The following is a 17,355-nucleotide window of genomic DNA, read 5'->3' as shown; positions in this document are numbered from 1 at the left end:
AGCCTGGAGGGCAGGGCAAAGTCCTCTTCATCCAAATCACAGCCGTGCTAGAACCGTGGGCATCACAAGGGTTACTTGCGATGATGCCGCAGACCTAGACGAAGCATCAGAACATCTCGAGGCTCTTTGTCTGCCCCTCTCTGATAAGGAGTCCATATTCTGGCAACATCCACGTTTCTTTCCCTTCAAATATCTGTGCCGGAGGCTATGTCACCAAAGGCTCATAGGCTTTGTCAGGCTGCGGAATCTAGGGAGCTGAGAGCATCATGATGAAATCCTAGGTTTTCGTACGGGTCAAAACGCGGCTTGAATTCCAACCTGGTTTTTTTCTGAGCTGTGTGACACAAGCAATGTCATTCAGCATCTCTGACCCTCTGTTTTCCCTTGTTGAACACATAGACGGTCCTCCCGTCCGGCACAGGGAACGCTACCCAGGATGCCGGGCTCATCCACGCGGGAAAAGAATCTGAAGAAGAATGGACGCGTGTGCGTGTGTAACGGACTCATTTTGTCACTCAGCGGAAATGATGACAACCTCGTCCATCAACTAATCAACTAACTTCAACACAACTTTAAAAAAAGAAAATACCGGAACGGAAAACGAGGAGAAAGAAAGTGCAGATCCTGGGAGTTCCCGTCGTGGCGCAGTGGTTAACGAATCTGACTAGGAACCATGAGGTCGCGGGTTCAGTCCCTGCCCTTGCTCAGTGGGTTAACGATCCGGCGTCGCCGTGAGCTGTGGTGTAGGTTGCAGACTCGGCTCAGATCCCACGTTGCTGTGGCTCTGGCATAGGCCAGTGGCTATAGTTCATTCGCCCCCTAGCCTGGGAACCTCCATATGCCTCGGGAGCGGCCCAAAGAAATAGCAAAAAGACAAAAAAAAAAAAAAAGAAAGAAAGTGCAGATCCTGATGACCTCACCTAAAACTTTGTTGGGTGTGTCTTAAAAAGGCCAGAGTTTGGCACATGGCAGCTGTCAGACAGCGTCCCTCTGCCGGAGGGCTTCCTTCCACAGAACCCCATTCATTTCCTCCGGCCCTGACGTTGGGACGGAGAAACAATGCAGTTTCCCAGGCGCAAGCCTTTCGCTTGTCCCAGGTTCAAGTCCCATGCATCACCGTCCACACTGAGAATTGAGGTTTAGCTCCTGCAACCCCAAGAAACATCGGCCCTAGAGATCTTGATCCTGTTACTCCGTTTAACTGGGCGGGCACAGGCTGGGCACAGGTGCGAGTGTGCCCCCGCCCCCAACACACACACCCAGTCCTCAATCATGACCACTCCTCTCCGAAACAAGGTTGACTAAATATCTAAAGATATGCCCTGACCTTTCACCACCGGCTAAACATCTTCAGATGTTGCCGCTTTGATTATAATCCCTGCCTTCTCTTCCTATTATCTCAGATGCCAACCCCATGAGACACATTAAATACATAATGCATTTTGACTTTGCATCTGGGCTGTGCTGTCTGGTGTGGGGAGGTTACAGCAGAAGCATATGCCTCCTTCTTAAAATTCAATTATTCAAATTCAATTTCTTCTCCTGCTCCCAGTCCTCACCAGCATGTAGTCTGGGACTTTTCATCAGATCACTCAAACCGCCAGCACTGGAGCCAAAAGTTATTGGCTTCTATTCAATTTGATTCCGCTGCCATGTGTTGTTGTCGTAATGCACTGTTCTGGGCACTGGGGGTCCAGAGACGTAGAGGACATGGTAGAAAAAGTAGATCAAGGGATTTCTAGGCATTTAACCCCGACAGTGCTTGACAAGGGCAATTATAGCATAAGAGATAAAGCAATATAAGGGTGCAGAGGAGAAAGCAATTAATTATTTCTACAGTGGGAGGAAGCGATCAGTCAGATAAGATCTCTTATCTAGAATATGGGTGATGAAACATTATATGCTCCTAGGAAAAAGGGATTAGCGTTCAACCAACACAGAATTAAGGTACCAGGCACTGTTCTAAGCTCAGGGGTGCGATGGGCTGGGGGGTGATGTCGTAAAAATAGAAAGGGAAACCACCACTGCCTAATAGGTGAATCCTTTCTCAACTCATGCTCTTTCCTCAGCCACCATGTCCATCTGTCTCATCCCCTTTACAGTCTGAAGCCCCCTCCATCCTCCAAAGCTCCAGTCCCAACTCCTAGGCAGATCTCTCACACCTAACAGAATTAATTGCTCTCCCCATATCATCTTGGTTTTGCATTTGCTATTTGCTCCCACAGCACTTTTCTGGCTCAACTCTAATGCATTTGTCAGCGAAGACCTGCCATCGTAGTATTACGTGTCTTGTGAGCAGAAAGGTGATTGTATTCATGTTTGTACCCTTGGAGCAACTCGCAAGTGTTTAGCACATCATAGGTACTAAATAAACGTTCTTGGCATTGAAAAGTCAGTGGCAAATATAAACCCAGAGGAAATATATAATGAGATACTAAGCATGTTTTCTGGTCAGATTATACTGGGACGTGTTTACCACTTTTCTGAGCTATAGAAATCTTTATCCAGCTGCCTGCACAAAATCCTCTTGGATATCTCAACAGTCCTCACAATAAATTCATTAATATCTCCCCAGAACTCCAAATTAGTTCTTTTCCAACCTTCCCTGTTTCTGTGAAGGGTTTGATTGTCCAGGTAATTCTACCAGATAGAAACCTGGGGGTACTTTCTGAGCCCTTCCCTCTTCCCCATCAGATTTCATCCCTTGGTTATAATTTCCAGTCGCCTTCTCTGAACCATTACCTTGTTCCAGAGGGCCGTCGACTCTCACTGAAACATGGGGTAGCTGTCACTGGTCTGCCTGCATCTCCACCTGCCTCCCTCCAACCCCCAACCCATTCCAGAGCCCATTCTCCTCCTGCTGCCCTTCAATCACTTCCCATTGCTCTGGGGTAATGACTGAAGCCGCCCTGCAGAGGTCAATGTCTTCCATGTTCTCATCCAGCAGTGGGCAAACATCTTCTGTTTACACAGCATTCGTGGTAAACATTGTAGCTTTGCAGACCATGTGATCTCTCTTGCAACCACTCACTTCTGTCATAGGCAAGGGGAAAAAAAAAAAAAAAACAGCCATGAGCACACCCGTGTTCCAATAAAACTTTATTTACAAAAACATCCAGCAAACTGGACTGTAGTTTGCTAATCATGGTCTGGTCCCAAATGACCACCCCAGCTTCATCGCTCTCCTCTCTCCCCTCTGCGCTCTGCACTGACTTGGCTCTAAGACACCAACATGCCCCCCCCCGACCACAGGACTCTGCTCAGGCTGGCGTCCTCTGCCTGCCGTGCTTCTAATCTCATCCCCCCGCCTTCTGTACCAACTTTATTCCTACTCTTCTTTCAATGATCATCCAGAAATCACTCCTTCAGGGGACTCTTTCTTGACTCTCCAGCTAAGTCAGGTCCCAGGTGACACGCTTCATTCTTTTGCTTTGTAGAACTCATCTTAGTTTGTAAGTACATATTTTTGTATGTGATGGTTTCATGTCTGACTCCTCCCTTTGACTTTACGTTCCATGAAGGCAAGTCCTGTCTTGCTCACCATTGCCCCCGCTACCTTCCTAATACAGTGCCTAGCACAGAGTTGGCATTATTGATGAATAAATGAGGAACCAATGCCAGAGACAGAGCACATAGATATGAACAGCAATTGAAGGATGGGCTGAAGCTGCAATGTTAAGGTTAATTGGGCTGAAGCTCAATTGCTATGAGCTTCCTGAAGAGCATTGTGTCACTATGCCTCAAATAAACCCTTGGCGTTCCCTGGTAGCTCAGCGGGTTAAGGATCTGGCATCATCACTGCTGAGACTCAGGTCACTGCTGTGCCGCAGGTTCTATCTCTGGCCCAGGAACTTCCACATGCCCCTGGCACAGTCAAAAAAAAAAGAAAGAAAAAACCTTAAAAATGTACATGTTTTTTGACTTAGCAACTCTATTTCTTGTAATTTACTTTAAGAAATAACTGTGGATGCATGTGAAGATTTATGTACAGAGATTTTCATCATAAAAACCAGCTGATTGTAAACACACTGTATACCATCTAAAGGTCCCCAAAATAATAGGAGATAAGTTAAATAAATTCGTCAAGTGAAACTCTTTACTGTGCAGCTGTGGGTAATCATCTTTTAAATCATATTTAATGACTTGACAAGAGATCCCAATATACGGTTCAGTCGGGGCTGGCCGCATAATTTGCACAGTTTAGTAGAATGAAAGTGTGCAGCCAATAAGCAGAATAAAAGTATCTTTCCTTTTTGGAGTTCCCGTAGTGGTTAACGAATCCGACTAGGAACCATGAGGTTGTGGGTTCAATCCCTGCCCTTGCTCAGTGGGTTAAGGATCCGGCATTGCCGTGAGCTGTGGTGTAGGTCGCAGACACGGCTCGGATCCCACATTGCTGTGGCTGTGGTGTAGGCCAGCAGGTGTAACTCCAATTAGACCCCTAGCCTGGGAACCTCCATACGCCGCGGGAGCGGCTCAAGAAATGGCAAAAAGACAAAAAAAAAAAAAAAGTATCTTTCCTTTCTGCCATGGTCTCTTCCTTGACTTGACATGGCATTTTTTTTTCTTTGCTATTTAATGTTGTTCTAAAAGACAAATTAAAAATTTAAATGATTAGCATGAATTTTACTATTCACCTTTCTATTATACAACACAAGTTTAAAATGTCAATAATAAAATGATTTCACTTGCTTGCAGAATTACCCATGCATGTGTCAAAGTTCATACATGTGTGTATGTCTTGCCAAAACTGTGGAAATGCTACACAAAATCAACTCAACTGTTTTTATATCATTTACTATTTTTTTTTTTTTTTTTTTTAGTACTGCACTCATGGCACATGGAGATTCCCAGGCTAGGGGTCAAATCAGAGGTACAGCTGCTGGCCTAAGACATAGCCAAAGCAACGCCAGATCCGAGCTGTGTCTGGGACCTACACCACAGCTCACGGCAACAACAGATCCTTAACCCACTGAGCAAGGCCAAGGATCGAACCCGCATTCCCATCGGCATTAGTTAGATTTGTTTCTGCTGCGCCACAACGGGAATACATGCACAATCTACCAACATTGTCTACCTTTAGCCCACTGGTGAGTAAGGAAGGACTGAAAGGAAAGGAATGATGGGTGGCCCTATCTCCCCTCCTTCAAAACGTCATCAATTTCAGCATCCGTGATTGGCTGGTAGAGAGAAATCATGTAAGAAAGGATGTAATTGGCTTTCTTGGTCATTCACGTGTCTTAGGACCCGAATGTCTCCATTCTTCATTTTTCTGTTTTTTGCTTCTTTTTTTGGGGGGTGGAGCACATCCACGGCATATGGAGGTTCCCAGGCTAGGGGTTGAATCTGAGCTACAGCTACTGACCTACACCACAGCTCACAGCAACACTAGATCCTTAACCCACTGAGCGAAGCCAGGGATCAAACCTGCATCCTCACGGTTCCCGGTCAAATTTGTTTCTGCTGCGCCACAACGAGAACTCCAGTTCTTCATTTCTTAAGACCCTACGTATTTCATTGGAAGTAAGCTCTGGTGCTAGTGGGAAGCATGACCTCCCATGACAGTCAATACTCCCACTTGCTCCAAGACATGCCTCACCTCATCTGTGCTGTCGGTCTCATGACAGTCGCATGCCCTGGGGACCCATAGGATGCTGTGCTTGGGGGGCACCGTGAACACTGTATACCAAGGGGGCGGAAACAACAGGAGTGGCCCACACTGCTTGGACGCCCTGTGCTTTGCTCAGGTGTCCCATAGGCCTTCACGTACAAAACACAAGTTCAAACAGAAAACTATTAAGAATTTCATGATGGCAACAGCAGAGCATTAAACCAAACACAGGCCATGGGCCCATGAAGCCCGCCCTGCTTTAAGTGGAAATAATTACATGTTGATCTCAATGTTGCTTTGAACACACACACACACACACACACACACACACACACACTCACTCGCTTGAATACAGACATTTTTTAAGGATGTGAGAGATCTAGACTGAAATATCGATATTAGCTAACTCCAGGTTTTATGAAAGATTTTTCTTCTTTGCTTTGTGTACTGCTGTGTTTTTCTCAGTAAACATGCCATATATTTGCAAGCATAGAGAAGAGTATGTTTCTGAGACTGCTGGGTGGCAAGGCATTGCTTTATGCAGCCAGGGTGAGAAGGATGCGGGGGAGGCGGGGTGCCCCTCTCCTGGTGGCAGCCCATCTCCTTTCACCCTGTGGAAGCCCTCTGTTTCCCACTCCCAACAGCCTGGGGACAGAGGGTGCCAGAAGGCAGAATGGCCTTGTGGCCCTTTGAAGATGGCTTCATCTATTGTTAGTACCGCAAAAGTGCTCAAAATTGTGTCACCTCCTAGTCTTTGCCAATTATGCCATCATTTGATATGGAAACGATGCATACTATTAAAATGGTAATTTGATTTTTAAATAGGCCTGGGCAGCCAGCTTGCTCCGACAGAAGTATTTATCTTGCTTTTCCAAACCCTTTCTTCCTGATCCACAGTAAGAAAGTGGCAAGAATTAAGCTCAAGTGTGTGTTACATCTTCTCCATCCTTCTACTTTTTTTCTTTTTTTTCTTTTTGGATAGATGGGATGCATTTGGCAACTATCCTAGCCTAGAAGGGGTCAGGATGTGACCTCTGGCTGCTCAAATTTCACTCCCCGGAACATGGCCTTATCCATCATTGTGTAGCCAGGGTACCTCACATAGCTTGAATGTAGTAGGTGCTCAGTGAATACTCTTAAACCATCATATGATAGTTCTGTTTTTAATTTTTTTAAGGAACCTTCACACTGGTTCCCATAGCGGCTACACCAGTTTACATTTCCACCAACAGGGCACGAGGCTTCCCTTTTCTCCACATCCTCGCCATTTGGGCTAAATTATTTCTGACGTCTCCTCTGAAAATTCAACCATTCACAGGGAGGATAACATAAGAGGCCTCTATTCGCCAGGACAGTTTTAATGATCAGGAATCCAAGGGTTCACCAAGGAAAGTAGAGAGCTTGGGTCCACGACTAGGTTTAGAGGGAGAGGGGGAGTCAGGCACCCGTTATGTGGCGCTATAGAGGGGTGTCTAGGATAACAGGAAAGTAATATGAGTTCCTGGAGCTAGAAACGAGACAGGGCAGGTTAACAAGGGGTCACGCGAGGGAAGAAAATGTCGAGAGAAAGGGAGATTAAATGAAATTTCACCTATTTCAAGTTTTCGCTTGAACTGACTCTTGTTTTTTATATTTGGCTCCTCCCCTGGCTGCGGAAGTTCCCACGGCACATGGGGCCGGGGATGGAACCCTGGCTACAGTGTCGACCTGAGCCACAGCAGTGACAACACCAGATCCTTAACCTGCTTAGCCACCAGGGAACTCCTGGCTCTCCTTTTTACCAATTGTTTTTCAGTGATGCTACAACATATCTGGTCCTTCACTCAGATCCTGGCCTGTTAAGTGAACGTATCTGCATTCACGGCAGGTTCCGTGTTCAGCAGCGCTGGGGCTGGCGATGAATAGTGGGATGGTGGAAGGAATTCAGTTCTTGCAGGGATTTATCCCACACCATTGAAATGAAGTCTTGGTCACTGATCCAGGTATTCAAAAAGGGAATTAAGTTTCAGATATGACTCTAGTGATTTCTAGAATGAAACCAGGAGAAGATTGGGACGGCATGGAACAGAACTAAATGCAATGGCTTGGAATCAAAAGGGGAGTTGCTGGATTTTTACACAGAGGACGTATAATGTCAGCCAGGTAAGAATTAAGCACCTCTGAGAATAAATCTTAGAGAATAATCAAACATTTAAAGAAAAAAAAGGTGAGTAAGCTGTCTATAAGACTTAGGTTTAGGGAAATCTAGATTATTAATGGATGTTGGCCATGTAGAGATTAAATTATCTTCCTCTCATTTGGTTTGTGTTTGTTTAATGCAGAAATTGGCTGGGCAGTATCACTAAGGCTTCATGATAAAAAGTTTGAATTCCAAGAAACAAGTCACCCGTCTCCACAAGTCCATGTCCCTGCCAAGTCCTAGTTCAGCAGCTATAGTTGTCAGAGGTGGGGTGGGGGTGGGGGAATGAGAAGAAAAAACAAGATGTAATTTTCTTTCTTGTTTAATCATGAAAATGTTGCTTTCCTATCCCTCCTTTTCACATTGTGAGCCTTCAGAGAAGAGTAAGAAATTTTCAACCTGCTTACCCAAGTCATTATCAGAGTAGATTAGCGCTAGGCGCCTTGCGTGCAAATGGACCCACTTGACAAAACCAATACATTGGAATTTAGATAGCAACAAATAAACTGGATTGAAGGCTAATTTCGGTGCCTTGCCCTTGCACCAACAGAGCTGAAACTAGGACAGAGTTATTGAATCCCTGAGCTCCACTACTTGTCCTACAGGACTTATTACACAGGACCCCTCTATCCTCACTTCTACACACACACACACACACACACACACACACACGCTCCCGCCCCCGCACACACATGCTCTGCCTACTGCAAGCGAATGGTTATCAGCAACCCGAAGATGCATTATCACCTGACTCTGCCTGTTTCTTCAGGGCACAGCCAAGCATCACAGGGTACGTGCTGGAACAAGTCACCTTTGGTCACATGCTTCTCACTTGTGTGTCCATCAGAAAGTACCCCCAAGCTTTTATTTTCTGGATGCCCATGTCCTGCCTCTCAGCAATCCCTGTCTGTGTGAAGACCGCTAGCAGCAAAATGTTTGAGTCGGTGAAGCTCATCTTTGCATCATCCGGTCACCCCCACCCTTTCCCCATCCTTGGTGTCCCCCTGAGTCATTCGAGCCCTCAAGCCCCCCTCCCCCCCCGCCACCTTTCAAAACCTTCTTCTGGAAAGGATTCCCCGTCATCATCTCTACTTTGATATGACTGTATTTTTATCAAAGACATTCGAGCGTTAAAGCCAATGAGAAGCCTTCCCTTGGCATCCCAGTGAGGCTTTTCAAGGGTTAACGAGGACGGAGGGAGGAGAGGTTCTCTGGGATTCTGAAATGGTACCTCCAGATGCAGTTTCTCAAAGTAAGGTCTGAGGATACTGAGCATCAGAATCACCTGACACACGGATGAAGCCCAGGGTCTGCTCAAAGGCCACCAAACAAGACCTGCGGGAGTGAACCCAGAAGTCTATTCTTTCATAAAGCACCCCGACGATTCGGAAGCCCAACAAAGTTTACGAAGTTCTAAGACAATCAACGTCAAACACTATGCTTCCTTGGTGATGGTCCAGGCCCACCTCCCCTTTCCACTGATGGACTCAGCCCAGAGCCACTGCCTGACCGAACACAGACCACACTCCCGGTTAGCGGATGAGAAAAGGTTTTAAACCAAGCTTCCTGACTCCAAAACCAGCACGTGTCCCCTGCACTTCAGAATGAGTTTAGGACAGAAGGACATAAACCTTCTCTCATAAAGTGATGGTCGAAATGGCCTAAAAACAGAACGTCTTTCGGATATTCTTCCAACAACAGTTCATCATGTGTCCAGGTACTTAGTAAAAGATTTCTTAGACCTGATATGGAGACGTTGGGCAGATATTCTAATTTTCCCCTCAGTGTGGAGAGACTCTGCTGAAACTTTGCACCTCCTGGTCCTGTTCCGATGGAGAGCACGCAGGTCATGTCAGACCTGAATCTTTGACCCTCTTGATTTCAGAAATTCCTTCACCTTCAATTACAGTAGCATATTGGGTCAGGACAGTGGAAGGTAGCTGCCCGAAGGCGACCAGTGCTGAAAAAAGAAGCTCTATGAGCGGCCTACAAAAAGAAGTAAAGATTGCAGGCCTCAAAGGCTCTGAAAGAGGCCCTTTCAAGCCAAATGAGGTCAGGAGGAACTAAGCAAGGAGGAAAAAATTTAGGAAACAAAAGATCATGGCAATGATGCTACCGCAGTCCTGGTCTTGGCGACCAGTGGTGGAAATGAATGGTTTATAAATACCAAGGTGCTAGTGTCTCGTGATAAGAAGACATCCCCTGAAAACCCTTGATCCAAACCCCCTTCTGGGAGTTCCCTGGTGGCGCAGCAGGTTAAAGATCCAGTGTTGTCACTCTTGTGGCTCAAGTCACTGCTGTGGTGTGGGTTCAGTCCTTGACCTGGGAATTTCCTCATGCCATGGGCACAGCAACCTACCTCCCTCACCCCCTCCAAAAAAATACCTTTTATGAGTCTTGACTTTCCCGACTCAACTCTTCCAAGAGATGACATAGGAACTGCCAGTGACGACATCTCAAAATGATGCATCCTAATACCATGATATATGGAATGGTTGGCCAACAGGGACCTGCTGTGTAATAACACAGAGAACTCTACCCCGTATTCCATGATGAGCTATGTGGGAAAAGATTTCGCAGGAGAATGGAGGTGTGCATCCGTATAACCGAATCACTCCTTTGTACAGCAGAAGTTACCACAACACAGTAAGTCAACTATACTTCAATAACGCTTTGAAAGATTTTTTTAATGATGCATCCTATGTTTTGATCTTCCAACTTTTAGTAAGTTCATGCTTTCATGGACCTGAAACCAGACCTGATGCACCCGAGGAAAAAAGAAAATAAGAACAGAAGAGCAGAAACAAAATTGACGCTACGCTCGCAGGGAAAGAGTGAAGAAAAGGAAGAGACGTTTCGTTGGCTAACGGGAGGCCAAATGGAGGAGGTTTGGGCGTTGGGGTTTGTTTTCTGTAACATGCAGAGAGTGTTCTACCCTCAAGGATTTTACTCCTTGCTAATCTAACCATCCCCCAGAGGGCCGTTTGCTCTGACTAAATAAGGTTCCTCAGGTGTAACGAACTGTAAGAGAGGGAACAGGCTCTTCTTTACTTATAAAACCATCACAGAGAAGAGCAATGGGAGCAGCTTGTGTCTTTAGCCCCGAGAAAGTGGATGGGGGCCTCTCCCACAGGGGGCAGGCTTTGAAGTCCTACCTGGGGGGTTCCGGGCTTCAAAGCAGCAGGAAGGATGGAGGGAGGGAGATGCAGAGTAAACGCCTCCTCCCCAGTGTTCCTCCTTCTCAGGTGGTCCGGGCACTCTGGAAAAAGACCACTCAGGCTTTAACGCACCTCTCGCTCCAAGGCTAACTGTTCTGCCAGATAATATTAACGTGCCCCTTCTGTCATTTTGCAGGGAAAGAAACGAGGGCCATTTATAAATGGGGATTCCGTGACCTCTGGGAGTTGACGACTAAGGGAAGGTTCCCCAGATATTCCTTTAAAGATGGAAAAGCCTTACGTCTCTTTAAAAAAAGTCCAAGCCCTTCTCCCACAGTTGGGCTGAGAAGCACGCACGAGGCTCTGGGCTTTTCATCTGGGCAAGGCTGGCAGAGGCAGGAGGAAGGCCGATCCTTTATAGTCAGATGACGAGAATAAATTCTCTCTCGTGGCCTTGACAGCTCTATGTGGGAAGAGGTGCACAAACACCTGCTCTAGAGAGCACCGGGGTATCTATGGCAGGCCTTCCTGAGCCCGGGGAACAGAGCACTGCCTGGGCACAAATGGAAACTGGAAAACAGTACTGAGCTAAAAATGGACTTGGATTCACTTCCCCAGGTTTCAAAGAGTTCATAAAATGGCAACAGCTCCCACCCCCCACATCAGCACCCCATTTTGATTCTAATAGACAATGAGCTGTGGTTTCCACAGCACCAAGCCTCTAGAAGACGGGTGAATAATTCAGTCTAACATCTGCGTACCACTGCCAAAAATATGGATATTTAGAATGATCTGGATAACTAGCTATATTTTCCCCTTTTCTTTCTCCAGGCCCCCTAAAATGACTGCTAGTGAAATCACATATAAAAACTAACTGTAAAGCACCCTACAAATATAAACTATAGACATGATTAAGGACTTACTGCTCTAAAAAACTGATATGAATCCTTTTAGATGCCTTTTGAGTAAGAAAGACCTTCTTGACTATAAATCAATCCTAACACCGTGTATTTCCTCACCACTACCTCTCCCACTCTGAAAGTGACGGGAGAAGCTGAGGAAAAACAAGAGAGTAAAAGACAATAAATACTATTACAATGTTGCTTTGAAATGAGAATTAGTAGCATGGGACAGGGGGGGAAACAGATGGAAAAGAAATGTACCTGCAGAGAATGATTTTTGTTTAAATAAGTTCATAATATGTGAAATGCACAATGGAAACTGACAGGGGACATGGAGGATCACTGTTTGAGGAGCGTCAGTATAAACACAGATGCAAAGGAATTGGCTTGGGAGGTAGAAGAACCTCTCCTGAATAATGTTGTGTACCCATAAAAAACATAAAAGGGGGAAAATACAGAGAGAGGAGGTGATTATTCCTGTGATGCCTGAAGACGCACATTTCTATAGATAGCAAGGGGGAAAGTAAATACGCCCCAGCTATTCCTTAGCTGGCTGTTTTTTGCCATGGTTCATAATTCTTCAAGGTTTCAACAAATCACAATTGTCTGTCTACCTGACTGTATGCCCAGCAGACCTCTGTCTTGGAATGAAAGGGAGCGTGTATGGGTCAGTCCTGGGAACTATAAAATACGAAGATGTGAGATGTGCAAAGTTTCAGCCCGCCTGCCAGCCCCTGCTGACACGCACTGTCGTTCATGAGAAGTGCAGTATGTTTAGAGCAGGCAGAGGACAGAGCAGCTGTGCTTCCCCCACTCCCTGGTCCAGGCACTCCTGTCGTGATCCAGGGAGCCTCTGTGCCCTCACTACTGCCAGGCTTGGCTGTACTGGGGAGAGGAAAGTTTCTGTTGGTTATATAGTAACATTTATCAAACGTATCAGTAGAAACTGCAATGACTCCCCATTGGCACTTCTTAGTATTCCTAGTCTGTCTGAAAATCTTTTGATTGTGTCTGTACAAATCACCATGCCTTTTAATAATAGACAGTTTGTACTCAGCTCAATATGCCTGGCAGGTGTTGTGCAAAGTGCTTTTGTTTTGTTTGCATTATCTCGTTTGATTCGCACGATAACCTTTGAGGTGAGTTGATTGCCCCCCCCCATTTTACAAGGAGGGAGAAGGAGGCTAAGGGACATTTTAAAAGTTGGCCAGTGAGTTCTGGCTGTGGCTCAGCCGTTAACAGATTTGACCAGCATCCATGAGGACGCAGGTTCCATCCCTGGCCTTGCTCATTGGGTTAAGGATCCGGCATGGCTGTGAGCTGTGGTGTTAAGTCGCAGATGCAGCTCGGATCCTGCAGCTACAGCTCCAATTTGACCCTAGCTTGGGAACATCCATAGGCCACAGGTGTGGCCCTAAACAGAAAAAAAAAAAAAAAGTTGGCCACAATGAGATAGCTACTACAGAGAGCCAGATTCAGGTCTCCTGAAGTTTAGAGCTGGCTGCCTTGACCCAATAATTCTGATCGCTCTTACAAGCGGGACGTTATTGGAGAGAGATGGGCAGAGTTCACTCTAACCCCGGTCTCCCTTTCAGAGGTGCCCGAAATGTCATTAATAATTCAACATTTTGTATCATACATTTCTTTCTTCTGGCAGGGCTCGTTTTGCAAGGGACAGATATCTTAAAAAAAAAAAAAAAGATGTATTCATCTACTTTCCTCCATAACAATTAAGACCCAGAAAAATCTGGGGGACAGAGAGAGCAGGCGCAGCAAAAAATGGGGTGGGGGTGGAGAAAAAAGAAAGCATCAGCTTTATTGTTTGGCCAGGGAAAGCCGCATAAGGAGGAGTGAAATAAAGGCTAAGAAAGATGTCCATTCGCCATAAAGCACTCCCCAATATACGGCCTCGGCGTGGTCAATAGCAAGAGGCTAAGGACGTCTTTCCTCGGCCACGGTCAAGGTGAGAGACTTCTCGTGGTCGAGGCGAAGGGCATCTTTTGCCAGAAGAGAGATGATGGGCAAGATGATCTCAGAGGGGGCTTCCCAGGCGGGTAGTCTGTGTGCTGTGCTGGACGGATTGGCAATCCATCTGCAACCTTAAGTGATAGACCCGTCCTGCTTCAACTCATTTCTATGTTTGTGGGCCGAAGCAGCAGCTTTTCTCCGTGAGACGTCTCGCTGTGCAACAGCAATCCCCTTGTGAGAAGAGCCAGGAGGAAGGATAAACAGAAAAGAAGGGCTAACGCTCTTTGTTGTTAGCAGAACAGGGCAGATGCTGCATAAAAAATGACAAGCGATGGTCTCTTCAATGGGGCCTGATGCTCCTGGTTGATCTGATGAGTGGCGGTTCTGGCAGCATTGTCTGAAGACGGCAGGAACGTGCTCGGAAAGAGGCGTTTTCTTCCTTCAAATCAAAATATTATTCTCTTTTCCCAAATTGCAATTTGTAGTTCAGTGAACAGTGATGGGATTTTATTTTAAATCTTTTTTTTTTTTTTTTTTTTTTTTGGTTCTTTGAAAACTCTTAGAATGTGCAGCTCTCAGCCCCAAGCCCCCAAGCATATGAACTTATTTGTTAAATGAAGCCAGAGATTCAGGATAAAAAACAAAATCAGAGAAGCATTTTTTTTTTTCTCTGCTTTACAGGAAAACTTGCTGAGACAGAAAGTCCCTTTAGGCGAGATGACTTAACTGCGTGGCTGTGGGAAGCCCCCCTCATGGAACACTCAGGACCTTCTCGCTGCTTCTCTGCCTCTCTGTCCTGCGTTCCGGCTGGTCCTCTTTGCCGTGAACCCTGATGACCTCATATAGGCCAGTCTTCCCAGCCTTTACTCTGAGGTCATAAAGTGCAACTGGGTAGCACCTCCAGATATTACTTGACAAATACATAAGGAAATGCCCAGAGACCATGTGTTTCCTTCTTTGCTATATTTATTCTTTTTAAAATTGAAGTACAGTTGATTTACAGTCATGTGCTAGCTCCACGGGTAGAGCAAAGCGATTCAGTTATACACGCATATATACATGTCCTTATTTTGCATTCTTTTCCTTTATGGTTATTACAGGGTATTGAGTATAGTTCCCTGCCCTCTACAGTAGGGCTTTGTTGCTTATCTATTTTATATATATGAGTGTGTAGCTGCTAATCCCAAATTCCCAATGTATCCCTTTCCCCTTTGGTAACTATAAGTTTTTTTCAAAGTCTGTGAGGCTGTTTTTGTTTTGGAAATAAGATAATTTCCATCATTTTTTTCAGCTTCTTCATATTAGTAATATCATACGGTATTTGTCTTTCTCTGTCCGTCTTACTTCACTTAGTATGATAATCTCCAAGTCCACCCATGTTGCTGCAAATGGCATTATTCTATTCCTATTTTTATTGCTGAATAATAGTCATATTATTATATGCCATATATATATATTATAATGCATATATTATATATATATATATATATATCCTTATCCATTCATCTGTTGATGGACACTCAGGTTGCTCCCACGTCTTGGCTGTTGTGGACAGCGCTGCCGTGAACTTTGAGATGCATGTACTTTTCACATTAGAGTTTTGTCGTCTCCGGTTATGCAGCAGACTCTCTTCTTTATTCCTTTGTGACCATCCGTGTTCCTGCTGTTGACAAGGGGCCACATTTAACTCCAGAGCTGAGAACAAAGATGCCACACTGTGAGCTTCCGAAATAAAATGCTGAGCTTTCTGGCGTAAGACAGAAAAATGTAAGAAAAGGAATGGTTCCTAATAGAACGATCTCTACCTCCCCCCCCCCTTTAAGTGGGGGAGAGTGAGAACAGAGGTGGAAAGGGTCTGGGAACAAAGACTGGGTCCATTTTTGTGTCGGGTCCCAACGGCCCCCAGATAATTTGGAAGCACTGATTTTCTGGGGTCAGAGAGAGAAGACCTGTGTCTTATGGGTCCCACCTGGAGTTCCAGTCTTCGGCATCCCCCGGAGCGCCCTTCGTGGCTTTGGGCAGTGAGCAATGACGTAGAGAGGCTGTAAGGGCTGTGTTAGAACAGAGCAAAGACTCTTGCCAGCCCCTGAGCCTTTCTGCCATCAAAAAAAAAAAAAAAAAAAAAAGATTCAGATCTACGTGATCCCAAGTTCATGAGAAGGAGGAGGAAGGGCTGAGGAAGGGTGGGTGGGGGGTGGGGGAGCACAGGGACCTGAGGATCTGAAGGAAAACGAGGAGCAGCCCTCAGGAACCCAGATGGCGCAGTAACCACAAAACCAAAACCATTTCAGCGAATGAGGCTGATGTAGGATGAGGAGGACTGGATGCCCTGCCGTGGCGTCGGTGTGAGAACTCCCCCAGAGGCCAGCATTCCTGTCGTATCCGCGCAGACGATGGCTCGGATCAAAAGAGCTGGAACCCGAGAAATGCCCAGTGGATGCCTCAGTGGGGGGACCATCGCAAAACCACCCTCCTCGAATCACTGAAAGATCAGTGCCAGGGAAGAGAGACGGGAAAGAGCTGAAAGGCAGGATTGTTTCCAAAGCCGGAACGAGCCCTGTTGACTTGAGAACACACTCCACAGGACTACATGTCGTCAAAAGTCACTCTATTAAGTTTCTGCATCGGGGGGAATGAGGGCTCGGATTCAGAAAGTTAAATTGGTTTTTAGGAAAGTGGGGAAATTTATTTTTGCTCATCTAAGCCTGTATCCGTGAAAATTCACATCCAGCAAATAGGTACCGTTCCGGAGACACTTACATCACGTATTGTTAAGCCAGGCTGTGACTAAGCAGGTGCCAGGAGAATCCTACGAGCTGCTGTCATTAGTGCCAAGCCCAGCATTTCCAGGAGCCCTAAGGGAATGCGAGTTGCTCAAATAAACTCTTCCACCCTGAGCCGTGATTGCTATAGGACATGAAAGTTTTAGCCTCATTTGGCTAACTGCAAGGCATCATCTCATTAGGATTCTCTCCCCAATTATTTATGCAAATAGGTTATTGATTATTAATTAGAACATTTAGTGATGTTATTAAGAACTTGGAAGATAAATCTCTTTGACTTGTATTTAATGGGTAGATTATATAAGCAATAAAGAATACATGAGCAATAGCTGCATAATTACATTTTATGAATAGCAGAAACCTGTGAGGGATGTGGAGCGATTTAATTGACATTTAACAAGATAACTACAGCAAATTAATTAGGAATTATCCGCTAAAATATGAATTAACTTCTAATAATATTTTAATCAGCTACTCTATGACGCTAGCATCTTCTTATTGTTGCTAAAATACCTAAATAAAATATCCTGCTAGTGGGGACGGGAGTGCTAATTGGTCTCCCAAATAATCCATCAAGTTTTACTGAGATTTCTTGTGTAATCAGGACATGTTAGAGAACAAGACAAAGTGTGGCTATAATTCCGCTGTCGCAAGATTCACCGCAGAGTGGGAGGGAAAGAATCGCAAGAAAAAGGTAGGAACAAGCCCCTGAATAGGCTCTCTCCCACTGACTCCCTTAAGCCTCAGTGTTCTC

This window comes from Sus scrofa, chromosome 9, assembly GCF_054392235.1.
Source record: "Sus scrofa isolate SSC_HxYL_T2T_F1_AM1 chromosome 9, Sscrofa_HxYL_maternal_Yorkshire_Landrace_v2.0, whole genome shotgun sequence".
In the NCBI taxonomy this organism is placed as follows: Eukaryota; Metazoa; Chordata; class Mammalia; order Artiodactyla; family Suidae; genus Sus; species Sus scrofa.
Note: the sequence above shows the minus strand (reverse complement) of the source record.